Source organism: Bos indicus, chromosome 20 (assembly GCF_029378745.1).
Source record: "Bos indicus isolate NIAB-ARS_2022 breed Sahiwal x Tharparkar chromosome 20, NIAB-ARS_B.indTharparkar_mat_pri_1.0, whole genome shotgun sequence".
Lineage (NCBI taxonomy): Eukaryota > Metazoa > Chordata > Mammalia > Artiodactyla > Bovidae > Bos > Bos indicus.
In genome coordinates this window covers 18,351,481-18,369,478 of record NC_091779.1, presented here as the reverse complement: position 1 = coordinate 18,369,478, position 17,998 = coordinate 18,351,481, and the positions used below count along the sequence as shown (strand labels likewise).

The 17,998-nt window shown below is 42.3% G+C and overlaps 1 protein-coding gene across 1 annotated transcript in view; it reads right to left on the bottom strand.

The window, feature by feature from the left end:
- The window catches only part of ELOVL7 (ELOVL fatty acid elongase 7), a 76,809-nt gene extending 59,206 nt beyond the window's left edge, over nucleotides 1-17,603 (bottom strand). The window contains exon 1 of the mRNA XM_019983089.2: nucleotides 17,451-17,603. The gene's annotated coding sequence lies outside the window, so the exon portion shown is untranslated. The remainder of the gene's footprint in view (nucleotides 1-17,450) is intronic.
- Nucleotides 17,604-17,998: the final 395 nt, after the last annotated feature.

The following is a 17,998-nucleotide window of genomic DNA, read 5'->3' as shown; positions in this document are numbered from 1 at the left end:
CTGGAGTTTCAGCTTTAGAAGCATTCCTTCCAAAGAACACCCAGAACTAATCTTTAGAATGGACTGGTTTGATCTCCTTGCAGTCCGAGGGACTCTCAAGAGTCTTCTCCAACACCACAGTTCAAAAGCATTAATTCTTCGGCGCTCAGCTTTCTTCACAGTCCAACTCTCACATCCATACATGACCACTGGAAAAACCATAGCCTTGACTAGACGGACCTTTGTTGACAAACTAATGTCTCTGCTTTTCAATATGCTATCTAGGTTGGTCATAACTTTTCTTCCAAGGAGTAAGAGTCTTTTAATTTCATGGCTGCAATCACCATCTGCAGTGATTTTGGAGCCCAAAAAAATAAAGTCTGACACTGTTTCCACTGTTTCCCCTTCTATTTCCCATGAAGTGATGGGACCAGATGTCATGATCTTCGTTTTCTGAATGTTGAGTTTTAAGCCAACTTTTTCACTCTCCTCTTTCACTTTCATCAAGAGGCTTTTTAGTTCCACTTCACTTTCTGCATATCTGAGGTTATTGATATTTCTCCCGGCAGTCTTGATTCCAGCTTGTGCTTCTTCCAGCCCAGCGTTTCTCATGATGTACTCTGCATTTAAGTTAAATAAACAGGGTGACAGTATACAGCCTTGACGTACTCCTTTTCCTGTTTGGAACCAGTCTGTTGTTCCATGTCCAGTTCTACCTGTTGCTTCCTGACCTGCATACAGATTTCTCAAGAGGCAGGTCAGGTGGTCTGGTATTCCCATCTCTTTCAGAATTTTCCACAGTTTATTGTGATCCACACAGTCAAAGGCTTTGGCATAGTCAATAAAGCAGAAAGAGATGTTTTTCTGGAACTCTCTTGCTTTTTCGAAGATCCAGCGGATGTTGGCAATTTGATCTTCACTTAACAGTGGTCCTCCCTTATCTGAATGACTGCAATAGCTTCTCAGCTGGTCTCCCTTATTTCACCTTTGTTCCTCTTCAACATACTTAACACACAGAAGAAAAAAACAAAATAAAATGAAAACCCTTACGTCACTTCTCTGCTTAAAACACCCCAATGTCTTCCCACCTCACTCACACTGAGTCAAAGTTCCTATAATGGCCTCCAAGGTCCTAAGCGGCCTTGACTACCTCTCCGACCTCTCCTTTTCTCACCTATCCTCTGACACAGAGGGCATCAGCCACCCCGGGCTCCTGGTCCATTCTTGAACACTCCAAGAACATCTGAAACCACCGTCCCAACAGTGTGGAATTCTCTTGCAGATACTTGCTGGAATCAAGATTGCTGGGAGAAATATCAATAACCTCAGATATGCAGAAAGTGAAGTGGAACTAAAAAGCCTCTTGATGAAAGTGAAAGTGGGATGGGGAAGAGCCATGACTCAGTTATTTTTGGCAGGTGATAGCAATGAGTATATGACAGAGTTTGAACACAGTGGAAGAGGGCTTCAATGAAGAAAAGACAGTGGAAGTGTGGTTAACAGCAGGAGGAGACAACAGAAAGGCTGTGATGCCTAGTAAGGCATTTCTCTTTTAGGCAGTAACCAAGAATCATGAGAGCAAGGGTGGGAAATGAACTGACCTCAAATCTTTGAGACAAGCCAGAATTAGCAGTAACAGTTTCAGTGTGGTTGGGGATGGGAATAGAGTATGGTGTCTTATCAGGGAAGGGAGATGGTACCCCGAGTAGGTGGGTAGGTCATGTGGATTAACAACTCCTGGAGAGAACAAAAACCGTACTGGTCTTTCCCATTACAAATCAGAACATAGGAAAAGTATTATAACATACATGTACATAAGAGCACACACCCACAACATATACAGATAAGTCCATAAAAGGAAGAAAAACAAATGGTCCTCAAAAAGAAGTGTGTATAAGGAAAGCAACCAACAGTAAGATTAAATTAAATCATTGTGCTTTCTATTTCTGGATTTTGTTGTTGTTCAGTCACTAAGTCGTCTCCGATTCTTTGCAACCCCAAGGACTACAGCATGCCAAGCTTTGCTGTCCTTCACCATCTCCCAGAATTGCTCAAACTCATGTTTGAGCAATACCATCCAACCATCTCATTCTCTGTCATCCCCCTACAATTAATTTATCCAGCCTAATCCAGGATTGCAGTGTTCCACAGAAATGAATATTAGTAACCTCAGATATGCAGATGACACCACCCTTATGGCAGAAAGCAAAGAACTGAAGAGCCTCTTGATGAAAGAGGAGAGTGAAAAAGTTGGCTTAAAGCTCAGCATTCATAAAACTAAGATCATGGAATCTGGTCCCATCACTTCATGCCAAATAGATGGGGAAACAATGGAAACAGTGGCTGACTTTATTTTGGGGGGCCCCAAAATCACTGCAGATAGTGACTGCAGTGATGAAATTAAAAGACGCTTGCTCCTTGGAAGAAAAGTTATGACCAACCTAGACAGCATCTTAAAAAGCAGAGACATTACTTTGCCAACAAAGGTCCATCTAGTCAAAGTGATGGTTTTTCCAGTAGTCATGTATGGATGTGAGGACTATAAAGAAAGCTGAGCGCCAAAGAATTGATGCTTTTGAACTGTGGTGTTGAAGAAGACTCTTGAGAGCCCCTTCCACTGCAAGGAGATCCAACCAGTCCATCCTAAAGGAAATCAGTCCTGAATATTCATTGGAAGGACTGATGCTAAAGCTGAAACTCCAATACTTTGGCCACCTGATGTGAAGAACTGACTCATTTGAAAAGACCCTAACTGACTCATTTGAAAAGACCCTGATGCTGGGAAAGATTGAAGGTGGGAGAAGAAGGGTTCAACAGAGGATGAGATGGTTGGAAGGCATCACTGACTCGATGGACATGAGTTTGAGTAAACTCCAAGAATCAGTGATGGAGAGGGAAGCCTGGCATGCTGTGGTCCATGGGGTCATAAAGAGTCAGACAGGACTGAATGACTGAACTGAACTGTTTATGACCCTTTGGAGTGTAGCCCACCAGACTCCTCTGTCGATGAGATTTTCCAGGCAAGAATACTGGAGTGGATTGCCATTTCCTTCTCCAGGGAATCTTCCCAACCCAGGAATTGAACCCGCGTCTCCTGTGTCTCCTGCATTGAAGGTGGATTCTTTACTCGCTGAGCCATCGGGGAAGCTCAAAACAAAGATTATCCAAACTTAAACAAAAAAAGTTATGAAGAAATGAAACATGACAGACTGATATGATTGGGTCAACAGAGACAGAAGACAGCAACACTAGGAGGGGAGTCAGAAAGTTCTAGAACATTTGAAAGGATCTGAGGAGCAAAGAGTCCTGGAGGAGACAAAGGCAAGGGCAAAGGCCAGAGGCAGGGACAAACAGTATGTTGGAGTAATAGCAAGCAGAGTCAAGGAGGAGACTGGTGCTGGATGACTCGGAGAAATGAGTACACAGGGTCTTGAGCCCTCAGTGAAAGAGTCAGAGTTTTTATTCTAGGTACAATGGGAAACCATCAAAGACTTGTTGTTGTTGTTGTATGATTATATTTTATTATAAATAATAAAATACACATAAAATTTACCAACTAACCATTTTTAAGTGCATTGTTCAGTGGTATTAAGTACATTCATATTGTTGAGCAACCATTACCTCCATCCATCTTTGGAACTCTTTGCATCTTATAAAACTGAAACTCTCATCAGAGGCTTTTAAGCAAAGCAGTGACATGATCTGATTTATGTGTTTAAAAATTAACTTGCTTGCTTGGTAGAGAATTGATGGTAGGGAGGCAGCAGGATTAGGAGTTTATTGAAACAGATGGATTCAGGATACACTTTGGGGACGTACCTGACATGATGGCTGCTAAATCGGATGTGAGCATGAGATATAGAAAGAAATGAGGAGGGGAGTTGACTTCCAGATTTCTACATCTCCAGTGTCTAACCCACAGAAAATAGTCAAGGTTTATCTCATAAACTAGTGAATATTGATTTACCACTTAAAACAGAAGTCTTTTTTCCTAGAGAACCAGGAAAACTGAAATGAAAACTATCATGGAAGAAGGTCATCTCTGTTGAGAGGCCTCGCTGTTAGTGCTGTGTCCTTGCAACTTGGATAAATTCTACACAGTTAGTTTGTGAAAACATTATATGCCTAATTCTAACATTAACATTAAAAGCTAATCCTTGTAGATGTTTATAAGTGAAACTTTATTAAGCATTTTATATATTTTATTTCATGTCTCTCCTAAATCAATAGGCTTTGAGACTATGGTGCTGTGGGCTACCACTCCAGAAACAACAATGTCTACATAGATTTGATGTTTTTGAGATGGTATGAACCCTCTAATGCCCATCCTTAGACTAATCTTAGGTCTAAAAAACCTGCTTTACTTAGCATGAGTTGTTACTGTAATCATTATAAGAACCTAAACTTAATTCATTTAAGTTTGAATTTTGCAATAAGGAGCTCATGATCTGAGCCACTGTTAGCTCCAGGTCTTGTTTTTGCTGACTGTACAGACCTTCTCCCTTGTCTGCTGCAAAGAATATAACCAATCTGATTTCAGTATTGACCATCTGGTGATGTCTGTGTGTAAAGTCAACTCCTGTGTTGTTGGAAGAGAGTGTTTGCTATGACCAGTGCATTCTCTTGGCAAAGCTCTGTTAGCCTTTGCCCTGCTTCATTTTGTCCTCCAAGGTCAAATGTGCCTAGTACTCCAGGTATCTCTTGACTTCCTACTTTTGCATTCCAATTCTCTATGATGAAAAGGACACCTTTTTTGGTGTTAGTTCTAGAAGGTCTTATAGGTCTTCATAGAACCATTCAACTTCAGCTTCTTCAGTATTTGTGGTTGGGGCATAGACTTGGATTATTGTGATGTTGAATGGTTAAAAGGACAGAAACTGTAAGGATCTAACTGAAGCAAAAGATATTAAGAAGAAGAGGCAAGAATACACAGAAGAACTGCACAAAAATGGTCTTAATAACTGGGATAACCACAATGGTGTGGTCACTCACCTAGAGCCAGACATACTAGAGTGGGAAGTCAAGTGGGCCTTAGGAAGCATTGCTCCGAACAAAGCTAGTAGAGGTAATGGAATTTCAGCTGAGCTATTGAAAATCCTAAGATGATACTGTTAGAGTGCTGCACTCAATATGCTAGCAAATTGGAAAACTCAGCAGTGGCCAAAGGACTGGAAAAGGTCAGTTTTCATCCCAATCCCAGAGAAGGGCAATACCAAAGAATGTTCAGATGTGAAAGTGTTAGTCACTCAGTTGTGTCTGACACCTGGACTATAGCCTGCAGCACAAGGACTGTAGCCCACCAGTCTCCTCTGTCCATGGGATTTCCCAGGCAAGAACACTGGAGTGGGTAGCCATTCCTTTCTCCAGGAGTTCTTCCCGACCCAAGGATTGAACCTGGGTCTCCTGCACTGCAGGCAGATTCTTTACCATCTGAGTCACCAGGGAAGTCTACAAGAATGTTCAAACTACCGTACAACCGCGTTCATTTCACATGCTAGCAAGGTAAAGCTCAAAATCCTTCCAGCTAGGCTTCAGCAGTACATGAACTGAGAAATTTCACTTGTACAAGCTGGATTTAGAAAGGGTAGAGGAACCAGAGGTCAAATTGCCAACATCCACTGGATGATAGAAAGCAAGAGAATTTCAAAAAAAATCTACTTCTGTTTCATTGACTATGCGAAAGCCTTCGACTGTGTGGATCACAACTAAGATTGCCAAGAGAAAACCTTAGATATGCAGATGATACCACCCTAATGGCAGAAAGCAAAGAGAAACTAAAGAGTCTCTTGATGAAGGTGAAAGAGAAGAGTGAAAAAGCTGGCTTAAAACTCAACAGTCAAAAAACTAAGATCATGGCATCCAGTCTCACCACTTTATGGCATATAAATGGGGAAACAATGGAAACAGTGACAGATTTTATTTTCTTGAGCTTCAAAATCACTGCAGATGGTGGCTGCAGCCATGAAATTAAAAGATGATTGCTCCTTGGAAGGAAAGCTATGGCGAACCTAGACAAAGTATTAAAAAGTCAAGACATCACTTTGCTGACAAAGGTCCGTAGTCAAAGCTACGGTTTTTCCAGTAGCCATGTACAGATGTGAGAGTTGGACCATAAAGAAGGCTGAGCGTCAAAGAACTGATGCTTTCGAACTGTGGTCCTGGAGAACATTCTTCAAAGTTCCTTGGACTGCAGAGAGATCAAACCAGTCAATGTAAAGGAAATCAATCCTGAATATTCATTGGAAGGACTGATGCTGAAGCTCCAATATTTTGGCCATCTGATGGGAAGAACTGACTCCCTGGAAAAGACCCTGATGTTGGGGAAAACTGAAGGAGGGAGGAGAAGAGGACAACAGAGGATGAGATGGTTGGATGGCATCATGCAACTCAATGGACATGAGTTTGAACAAACTCAGGGAGATGGTGAAGGACAGGGAAACTCTGTGTGCTACAGTCCATGGGGCTGCAGAGAGTTGGACATGACTTAGCAACTGAACAATAAAACTTTATTAGCCTAACCCTGACGCCTTTGAAGAGATGCTTCAAAGTTTACCTGAAGAGATGCTTCAGAGTTTACCTTCATTATTGTCCACAATAAATTAGTTATCAAGAGCCAATATTAATATATGGGACTTTCCTAGTGGTCTAGTGGTTAAGATTCTATGCTTCCACTGCTGGGGGCACAGGTTTGATCCCTGATCGGGAACTAAGACGCCGCACGCCACATGGCTGGGCCAAAAGGAAATAAACTTTAAATAAAGAACCAATATTAATTAAAGAATATTTTCCCATCTTTACCAAAACTATTATTGAAAGCATTATATTTACATGAAGTGATTCAAGATGCTTTTCATAAGAACCTACTTGAAAAAAAAAAAAAGAACCTACTTGATAAATAAATTCCTCCTATAATTCATTTCTAGGAGGAAAAAATTACCTTAAAAACTGATCTTTCATTTTAAAAAACCAAACCAGTAGAGTTGTGGTAATACCATCTTATTCTTTCATCTACTCCCAGCTAGTAGTTAAAATTTAGTGTTCCATTATCATAATTCTATCACCTAGATTTCCCCCTTCTGTGCTTGAATCATAATATATGTATTGTGAGCATTTCAAATATTCTTTTTAATGTGGAATGTAAATTATATATTATCACGTACAAACTTTGTCATATTTCATAAGCACATTATCTGCCATCCTCCATGATTCTTTACTAAAGAGGAAGAAATAGATTCTAAGGTCACACAGAATAAATGGCAGGCTATGTAATCAGAATATCTGCATTCTAGACCCAGGTCCAGGCTTCCCTGGTGGCTCAGATGGTAAAGAATCCGCCTACAATGCAAGAGACCTGGGTTTGATCCCTGGGTTGGGAAGATCCCCTGGAGGAGGGCATGGCAACCCACTGCAGTATTCTTGCCTGGAAAATCCCCATGGACAGAGGAGCCTGGTGGGCTATAGTCCACGGGATCAAAGAGTCGGACATGACTGGGTGACTAAGCACAGATGCAGGTCTGCCACTCACCCTGCAGTGACCTTAGCAGAAATCACCTAAATTTCTTGGAGTCTCAAATTTTTGTCTCTAAAATTGAGTTGAGATACACATCACTCAGGGTTACACTAAGAACTAAGATTATGCATGCAAAGAATTTCTTTCATGGCATGTACAAGCAAAGAAGGACAAGGAGGAAAAACAGCAGCACCTACTTGTTTGGTAGTAAGGAAATGGTTAACAACCCATCCTTGCTCTGTCTACTGATGAAATAGTGAAAGATTACAGGTTGACAGATTTTTTAGGGGGTGCCCAGAAAAGCAGTGGGCACCAACTCTCCTCTGACCTCACCCCTTCCAGTCCCACAGATGCTACTGCCATGAGATTCTCAGGCAGTCACCTAAAGGTGATGAACTGTGGCTAAGGACAGAGAATGAGTGTTAGGGGGCTGTTAGATGAGCTAGCATGGGCTGGGCCAGATGGTTTAGCTGTGTTGGCTAAGATAATGCATTTTTCTTCTTTTACACTTTCAATCATGGTTCAGGGTTAGGTTCTATAATTCATGGGCCTTAGAACGAGAAACATCACATTGCTTTGTGTGTCCCACTCATCACACAGGGGAAACGCAATCCTTGTCCGGGTCATGATGTACAGTAAAATCTACAGGACTAATTAATGCTGTTACTTACAGACAAGGATGGATGGGGCAATTTAGGGGCTTTAAGCATTCGGTAGTGGGACTTCCCTGGTGGTGATTATGACTTTGCCTCCCAATGCAGGGGATGTGTGTACGATTCCTGGTTGGGAGCTAAGATCCCATATGCCTTTGGGCCAAAAAAACAAAACATAAAACAGAAGCAATATAATAACAAGTTCAATAAAGAATTTTAAGATGGTCCACATCAAAAAAATCTTAAAAAACCAGATTCAGTAGTGAAGTCATATTCAGAGTTAAGGTTAATGAAGACAAAATAATTAGCAAGTCAGAAAACCATTTAGACTCTAATCAGGAGAACTCATTTTTAGTCCCCCATTTTTGTTTCATTTCCTAATTAAAAACAATTGTTTTAAAATTGTAGTTGATTTACAATGTTGCATTAGTTACAGGTATACAGCAAAGCGAATTAGTCATACATATACATGTATCTACTCATTTTAAGGTTCTTTCCCACATAGGTCATTACATACTATTGAGCAGAGTTCCCTGTGCTATACAGTAAGGTCCTTATTAGTTATCTATTTTATATATAGTAATGTGTATACGTCAATCCCAATCTCCCAGTTTATACCTTCCCACTCTTCCCCCTGGTAACCATAAGTTAGTTTTTTACATATATGACTCTGGTCCCACATTTTAAACAGGCTTATGGCCTTGACTGGACTTCCCTGGTGGCTCTGATGGTAAAGAATCTGCCTGCAGTGCAGGAGACCCAGGTTTCATCCCTGGATTGGAAAGATCCCCTGGAGGAAGAAATGACAACCATTCCAGTATTCTTGCCTGGAGACTTCCATGGACAGAGGAGCCTGGCGGGCTACAGTCCATGTGGTCACAAAGAGTTGGAGATGACTGACTAACACACACACACAGCCTTGGCCAAATGACCTGTACTTGCTGGGCCTCGGTTTCCTCATCTGTAGAAGAAGTTGATCTAAAGGATCTCTAAGGTCCTTTCCAAGTGCAAAACACTTTAACGTGTCTTTTAAAAGACATGCACATGTCCCAACAAAGTTTTTACTTCTTTGCCGCTTGGACAGATGAGTCTGAGAAGTGTCCCAGTGGGAAGGAGGCCTAGCAGTGGTAGTACCATCTTCATTGACACTCTTTGTACTGGCTGCCTCCCTTCCCCTGTCCCTGCTATTACTGCCTAGGACCACCTCTCAAATAAACTGCTTACAAAAAGAAAAAAAATCTATACTTCAAATTCCGATTAAGAGTACTTACATTATAAAGTGGTAAGAGCATGGGCATGTGGGCATTGGAGCTCAGACTGAACTGGGTCTGATTTCCGATGCTGTGTCTAACCACATGATCTTGGACAAGTCACTCAACTTCTATATGCATCAGTTTTCTTGTCTATACACTAGAAACACTACCATCCTCCTAGTAGGGCTTCTGTGAAGATTAAATAAGATAAGGCACATTAGAATTTAGCAAAGTGCCTGGCATACAGCAAGTGTTCAATAAATACTATTATTAGAAAATGTATTTTTATTTTTCACATTTTATGTTTGGTCTTTTTTCACTAACCTGTTATAATGTTTCAGAACGTAATTATCATACCACTATAACAAACATTTGAATCTAGAATAAATTATACCTTGCCTAATTCAACTTACCAATTTAATAACACTAAGAAATTGATCAAGTTTAACTGATTCTAGCTAACGCTAGCCTTTGTATCTTTGCTTTCAATCTTTATGGAAGTCATTTAAGGGAGGTAGGAACCAGCTCTAGGTTCTATGTATGGGTTCACATTATTAAAATAAGCTTAAATATTATATGGATACTAAAAGCCTAATTTAAAATAAGAAGTAGAGTTGACTATGTACCATTAGTATGGTATGCTAAGCAAAGGAAAAAAAATCTACATGTACTCTGATTTTTACAATCTAAATGGCAAAGTTTCACTTGTTTTTATTAATGAGGTGCATAAAATACCTACAGAGGCAAAGGTTCTCACAATCTACTATGAAACAGCATAAATGATTATAGTCTAACAGCTGTAATTAAAATAAAAATACTGCTGCAATTTTGACTGGTTCTGGTTGATTAATCAAAAAAAAAAACTGAAGAATCAAAAAATTATATATATACCATAAATATGTACTTTACCTTAAGACATATTAATAAGCACTAATTTCCCAGTTTTCCAAAGTAGTTTCAAGATTTCCCTTGAGGAAGAATTCCTGCCCAATATTTTTCTCACATAAACCATAGTCAGAATTTATTTTCTACAATTCTCACTTTTAGTGTTCTATGTGGACGGAGAACTAAAAAACAAAAAGAAAACAAACAGAAAAAAATTGCAAAGCAAGCTTAGGATATTATCTCTCAAGCTTTCAAAATCTCTCCAATTCTTTACAGTTCTCCTGCCTACTTTTTAAGTTACTCGCTTTAAAGGAAACTTTCCAAAGAACACAACATTCTCTTCACAGGAATAAAACTCTTTCCTTTTGTACTTTTATAGATTTACACACATTTAAATTACCTAATCACAATAACAAGCGTAACTGACATCAATAGGCTTGCAATAAAGACAGTCACTGACCCAGTCGTAGGAGCAGGGAACAGGCTACTCGAAGCCCATATTCATCATATCTGGGCAGCATTTGGTGTATTTTACGGAGAAATGAACAAGGGCTCATAGGGTCAACCAGTTAGATGTCAAGAAGATTATATTAGGATGTGTGCATGCTAAGTCACTTCAGTCGTGTCCAACTCTGTGACGCTATGGACTGTAGCTCTCCAGGCTCCTCTGTCCATGGGATTCTCCAGGCAGGAATACTGGAGTGGGTTGCCATGCCCTCCTCCACGGGACCTTCCCGACCCAGGGATCGAACCCCTGTCTCTTATGTCTCCTGCATTGGCAGGCGGGCTCTTTACCACTATTTTCACCTCGGAAGCCCCATATTAGGATGAATCATATGTAACTGCCAATATCCAAGTGGTTTTTCCTAGAGAAATGTCAACTGAATATGTTCAACCTAATATATTTCTATTTTTTAACTGTAAAAATATTGACTATACTTAATGTTTAATATTATATCTATTACCCCCTTGCTCCTCCCTTTGAACAATGGAGGTTGTGGTTCTTACACTTCACTTTTTAAATTCCACATTTGCTCAGGAATAAGTTATTCTATAAGCAGTCACTTGACATTGGTTTCCTAAGAATGTGATTTCTATTTTCTTTCTTTCTTCAGGTTAAAGTCTCACTTCTTAGAATTTCAAAGAAATTTTTCAAAGACTGAAGGTATAAGAATATGCCTTGCAGCGAATTGCAGGATAAAAGCAGAGGGTCTAATGTGTGAGGTCAGCATTTGTTTGCTTCTCAGACACACATCTTTGGGCTTGTAGGATCCAGCACAGCACTGTCTGCCTAGAGAAGAAGGCAGGAAGTAGTAAGAAGAGGACTGAGCAGAGAAGCCCTGGACAGACTAAGGGTAAGACCCCGTGAGATACAAGCAGCCTTTCCTTCTGATCTGTCTGTGTTATGCCATGTAACTATAATAAGCAAACAAATACATCATAAATGTGCTATTAAGACAAAAATCCCACAATTTGGGATGGAAAGGAAGGAGACAAAGGAACGGGGGGCTGTTTTTAGATGAGGGACAACTTGCCAAACCCTCTTTTTCTAGTTCTCATATTTCTACAACTGACCCTAAAAAGTCTAAAATAAGGTTTATGTTTATGGTTGTCCTTAAGTATTATTAAGTATTAGTCGCTCAGTCCTGTCTGACTCTTTATGATCCCATGGACTGTAGCCCGCCAGGCTCCTCTGTTCATGGGATTCTCCAGGCAAGAATACTGAGTGGGTTGCCATTCCCTTCTCCAGAGGATCTTCCCGACCCAGGGATCGAACTAAGGTCTCCAGCATTGCAGGCAGATTTTTTTTTTTTACCATCTTAGCTACTTGGAACCTCACAAAACTAGTGTTGGATATCAGAACTCTAGTGTCTTAAGAGACACCCTCTAAATAATCAACCCACAAAGTTAGTATACTAAGGCGGAAGAGCCTGAATGTTGTAACTATACTTGGGTTTAAATCCTGGCTGCACACTTGTAACCCTGGACCCTTACTGAGCACACTTTCTGCTTCTTCACCTGAGCACTTTTCTTCACTTTTCTGCACCCATGTGTGCTATAAGGATTCTGGTGCAGACCTTGCTGTCTGCAGACAATTCATGAGAAAAATGCATAGAAAGTGCCTGACTGCGACTATTGACTGATACCTAAAAGATGCCCAAACTTTTCCCCTCATAATCGTTAGCAAGAGTGTGCATTCTATAAACAGTTGGCACAAGCTCATTTTCTGTTCCCAAATTATTGTGTACACTGAGCATAATCAAGATATCTCATGTAAACAGTGAAGGGAGCTGTCCTTTCCAGGGTCAGATAGAGAAAAGAGATAAAGCTCCACAGGAGAGGGAGAGGTTCCAGAATGATGAAGTTGCAAGTGCAGAGGGGTGCTTTCGAAATACAAATCTGAACAGGTCCCTTCCCTTCTTAAAGGGCTCCAAAGCACCCCCATTGCCTGTAGGATAAAATCCAAAATTTTTACTAGGTGAAACGCAGCCTTCAGTAAGCGGAGCATGCTTAGCAACCTCCTATCACACCCTGCTCTGCAGTGATGTTTCCAGTGTTTCCAGTTCTCTGAATGCACCACAGCCTGAATTTGACTTCCAGCCCTCAGCCCCTCTCTACTTCCAGCGTTCCTTCTTTCAGCTCAGAAGGGCAGTTTTGCCTGCCTTCCCGTTTGGCTTCCCCCATGCTCTGTTTGTGTTAATCGCAGTTTTTCACACTGTACTATATTTACCTCCCTTGAACCCACACAGACCTGGACGAGCTTCAGCATCCTGCCAACCACTTTGCCTGATGCAAACCTGACACTCAGATGTTTACTGAATTTGAACTTCTGCAATTCCCAAATTTTGGCTGAGTTTGACTCTATACTTAATATTGGAGGAAACAAAGGAGCTGGGCTGCTGGTGGTCAAGGCCTGTGGCTGCTTCTCCAAGTGGATGCAGATTTGTCTTTAACAAGGCAGTCTTACAAGTTATATGTTATATGGTAACTTAGTTCATCTGAATAATGGAAATATCTATCTCTTTGGACATATTTATCACCAATAAAAAGGATAATTTTACTTGTCGAGGCAATAACATGTGCTTTTGATATATCTAAATCAGTTTGATTCAGCCACTCAGTCGTGTCTGACTCTTTGCGACTCCATGGACTGCAGCACACCAGGCTTCCCTGTCCATCATCAACTCCCAGAGCTTGCTCAAACTCATGTCCATTGAGTTGGTGATGCCGTCCAACCATCTCATCCTCTGTCGTCCCCTTCTCCTATCTAAATCAATTAGGAGTAATTAAAAACCTCAATTTTAAAAAAAGACTGATCCTATAAAGTGCATGGGTGTTCAACTTTTCATTATGTGAGTAGTCCAAATTGGATGAGTCCAATTTTGTTTATGGGATGCTTCTTTCCCTGCTTTATGATGTATTTTATTGAAATTCAAGATCAGTTCTCAATTTAACATGCTACTACATATCAGTTCAGTTAAGTCGCTCAGTCGTGTCCGACTCTTTGCGACTCCATGAACCGCAGCAGGCCAGGCCTCCCTGTCCATCACCAACTCCCAGAGTTTACCCAACTATATATACAAAGGCTCCAAAATTCTTCCATATTCTAAAGCTGATGTTTGCACATGTAGCACACCAAGAAGAATAAACAATTAAACAGATTAGAAAAAGTCTTATTTCTTCAACTCAAATAGTAATTACCTGAAGACAGAGGCTTTCTTTTATGTACATTCCATTGCCTAGCATAAAGAAACAAATCCCAATTTGTACAATGACATATCTGCAAAGGTAAGCATTACTGCAATGTGAGTTGTTTACAATTATTGTTAATACACCTATCCAACAACAGAGGATTAGTTAAGGAAATCATATTATAATTATTGGGATAAATGCAAATAATAGGAGTTTTAGAAATTATAAGAAAAATGCTTACTATATATTACAAGGAAAATATAAAATATTAAAACTCTATATGTAGTATGACAGAGGAAAATATGTATTTAAAAAATGAGAGAGACAAAGGTAAAATGGCAAAATGTTTACTGTGGTAGAATCATGCTCGGGGGCAGAAATTCTCTTTTTGGCTCCCCAATCTCACCACTTTAACACCTTCCAGTTTTCTTTTCTCCTCACCTCAGACCTCCCCAGGCACAGCCAGTTATTCTTCAACAATGCCTTTCAGGATTAATCCATGCCCACATCACCTTACACAGAGGTTTTGAGAAAAGATTCCCATTTAGCCTGTCTTCAGAATATCCAACTATCATATCTACTGTCAGAATAAGACAGTTATTCTACTTCTAAATTATCTACTGTGGTAATCTCTTCATTTATATTTTCTGCATTTTTATGTATGTGTTATATTTGTCAGTAAAATTGGGGTTTTCATGTAACTCACTGTGGTTTCATATCTTATTTTGCTAGGATAAGGTTAGGATTCATGATTCTCTGTTGATATGGTCCTTATTCATTACACTTCTAAGTGGAATGTTTAGCTGGGATAGGCGGGTTTCAGCAATGTAGCTGACAGAGGCCAACTCCTCTTCTTCCGCATTGTCTGCCAGCTCCCCTATGTTTACTGAAACAAACTCCCTAACATTCTCTAAAACCCAGCTTAAAAACTTTTAAGTTTTCTATCATCATCCAACCCACCCAATATATGCTACCTTAATTCATCTTGTATCATATTCTGCAACCATTTATCAAGCTGATACTAGTTGCAAGGCTTGAAAAGTTAGCCTTACTTTGTTTACAATCTTTCTATGGACCATGACTATTGATGAAAGAAGCTAACCAACAACAAAAAAATGATATAAGTGATAAACAAATGTTCAGGAGTGGGGAAGAGGGAGACTAGTAAAGAGAAGAGGGGAACAGAGGTGAGAATGAGGAAGGCTAGAAGGAAGAGACAAGGTAAAAGCTGAAAAGAGGTTTCAGATTGGGAAAAGTGTGATCTGAGACACAACCTCTGAGTTTTGCACCTGGGTGACTATGATAAAGGGGAGGGAAGCTAACATAACTGGTGTTAACTAGAAATGCTTTGGCATAAAGCAAGACAAATCCAAATGAAATACAGTAAGTCCCCTACAAACAACCAAGTTCTATTCCAAGAGTGTTTGTAAGTCCAACAGAGTTAGTACTATATTGTAATAGGTTTATAATACTTCTCACACAAATAATACATAAAAAACAAACACACACAAAAAACACAAAGAAAATGTGTACAGTTGTACAACAGCTGGCATACATGGGCTGGCATCAAGTGAACAGGCAAGAAGAGTCACTGACTGGAGGAGGGAGAAGAGATGGGAGATGATAGAACTGAAGTATCATCAGCAAAAGGAAATGGAGAGCAAGCTGCTATTTCATTCACACCTGATGTTGACGGCGCAGATTGTTTCTTGTGGGAACCAGATGCACACTTGCACCTTTGAAAGTTCACAATCGGGAAGGTCCTTCATATGAGGGGGACTTGCTGTATTACAATATGCACTGATAGATGCTACACTCAAACTGAATAAGATCCATGGAAACCACAGAATTTAAGGCGAGTAAGTAGCAGTGATAACCTAAGTAACAAAATTCTATGAAAGGGAAACCTAAATGAGTACAAAGTTACACAAGAAGGAAAAAAGGAACCAGAGAATGAGAGCCTGGTCAGTGAAGCATGAAACAGCACAGGACTTCAGGAAAGTCAGAGAAGAAAGAAAGGAACTCTAGGTGAGTGGGTACCCACAGAGGTTGTTACCAGCCTCAGCCCTGGACCAGAGCCCCTGAGTTCGCATCTCAGTTGGAATCTCCTCCTGCTACTTGTGTGCCTTTGGGCAAGTTCCTGTGTCTCAGTTCCCTTAACTGAAAAAGGATCATGTTTTCATTTATTTACTCCATAGGGCTGCTGTAAGAATTAACAGATTTGATACAAGTTCTTAGAACAGTGCCAGACCAAGAAGCATTCAATACATGTCTGCCACTGGGGGTGGAGGGGATTTTTTTTTAATCCTCAGTGACCTAGAGGGGAACAATTTCAAGCCAGCAGTAGAAACAAAAACTACAACGTAAGGGAATTAACAGTCAAGTGACGGGCAAGAAGACTGGGGACAATCAAAAGTATGATGACTCTTTCAAGGCAGTGAAACAGTAAGAGTGAGAAAGAGTAACCTGAGAATATAGGGTTAAGTGAAAAAGCTTTTCGAGGGAATAGATCAGTAAGAGGAAAAAGGCTTGGTCGCCAAAACTATTCTTCAGTCGTTGTGGGACTTGTTTTCCCCAAGCTGGACAGGGGTAGAGACCAGATCCTTCCTGTCCCAGCCTTCCCCAGGGAGCTCTAACGAACGCTCCCTTGGCATCCGGTAAGTTTGAATCAGCGCTGGTTGATTGGGGGGAAGGCCCATTTTCTAACCAACGATACCTCGGAAGATGAAACAACAGGCTTTCCGATTTCCATCTCCGGCACGACCTGTTCTACCGCTCTGTACTCATCACTCTCCTCAGCCAGCAGCCGCTGCCGGGACAGGATGCAGTTCAGGGAGCCAAAAAGCAAGAGCAGCTCCCCGAGTTAATTCTGGCCTCGAGGACACACAAAAAGCACCCCTGAGGTGCGGAAAGACAGGGGCTCGGGCAGGCGGGGTAGGGGTAGGCTGTGGCGAGCAAGGCCAGATCCCGGAGCTGGGAAAATGACCTCGGCGGTCAAGGTCGAGGAGGTCTCTCTTCCTCCCCGTCCCACCAGCAAGCACCTTTGTCCTCCCGCCTGGAACAGCGGGGCCCAGTGCCCCGGGAAAGCCAGGGGAGGGCTCAAAACCCAGGGACGGCGGGGACCACCGTCCCTGTGCGATGCTGGCGGGGTGATGGGGGGGGTTTGGGGGGCTCCCAGGGAGGGCGCAGGTGAGCTCCGCGGCCCCGCCCGCCGGCGGGAAGGGCTTTGACCCTGGGCACTCGCCGGCGTCTCGGCCACAACTTCCGAAGCGCCCCCCAGAGTCCAGGCAGGGCCTGGCCGGGCTCCCGAGTCTTTCGGACCCGGATCCCACTCCTCGCGCGCCGCGCCCAAGTTCCTTCCACTAGGCTGCCCTCGATCCCCCCGTCCTGGGGTCATCTCCCTCTCTCCCCATCTCTCCTCCTCTGCGCCCCGGAAAAGTTAGGCCCCGGCCCCCCGGCTGGGAGCCCTGCACTCACCCCGCGAGAAGCGGAGCCGAAGCGCCTGGGCGCGCGAGCAGAGGGCGGCGGCGGGCGGCGGCGCGAACGCGGAGCTCCTCACAGCGGCCCCTGCTGCCTTGGCCGCCGACTAAGCTGGGAAAGGGGCGGAGGCGGCCGGGGTGTCACCTGCCCGCTCTCCCACCCTGCCGCGTGACGCCGCGCAGCGCCGCCCCCTGCCCGCCCTCCGCGGCCGCCAGGTACCCGCGAGGGGGCGCGGGGAGGAGCTGCCCGCTGGGAAGGACCCGTTGGGAGGTGCGCGCGGCCTCGGGCGCCCTTCCTCCGCCTGGCTCGGCGCCCCGCCGCTCGCATCGCCGCTGGGACCGGGGACCGAGGGTTGCTCGGCAAGATCGGTTCTGACCTCTGGACATTTCTTTCTGAGCACAGATGTCATCACCTGAGGTCATCTCGAGGCTTAAATAATAAAGGTTTAAATAATGTGAAAACTGTTGTCAAGCATGACTCAGGATTAAGTTGCAGAAAAATCTGAAATGAGGGAAACCTGGCCGAGGATGAGGCTGGCGGCGGAG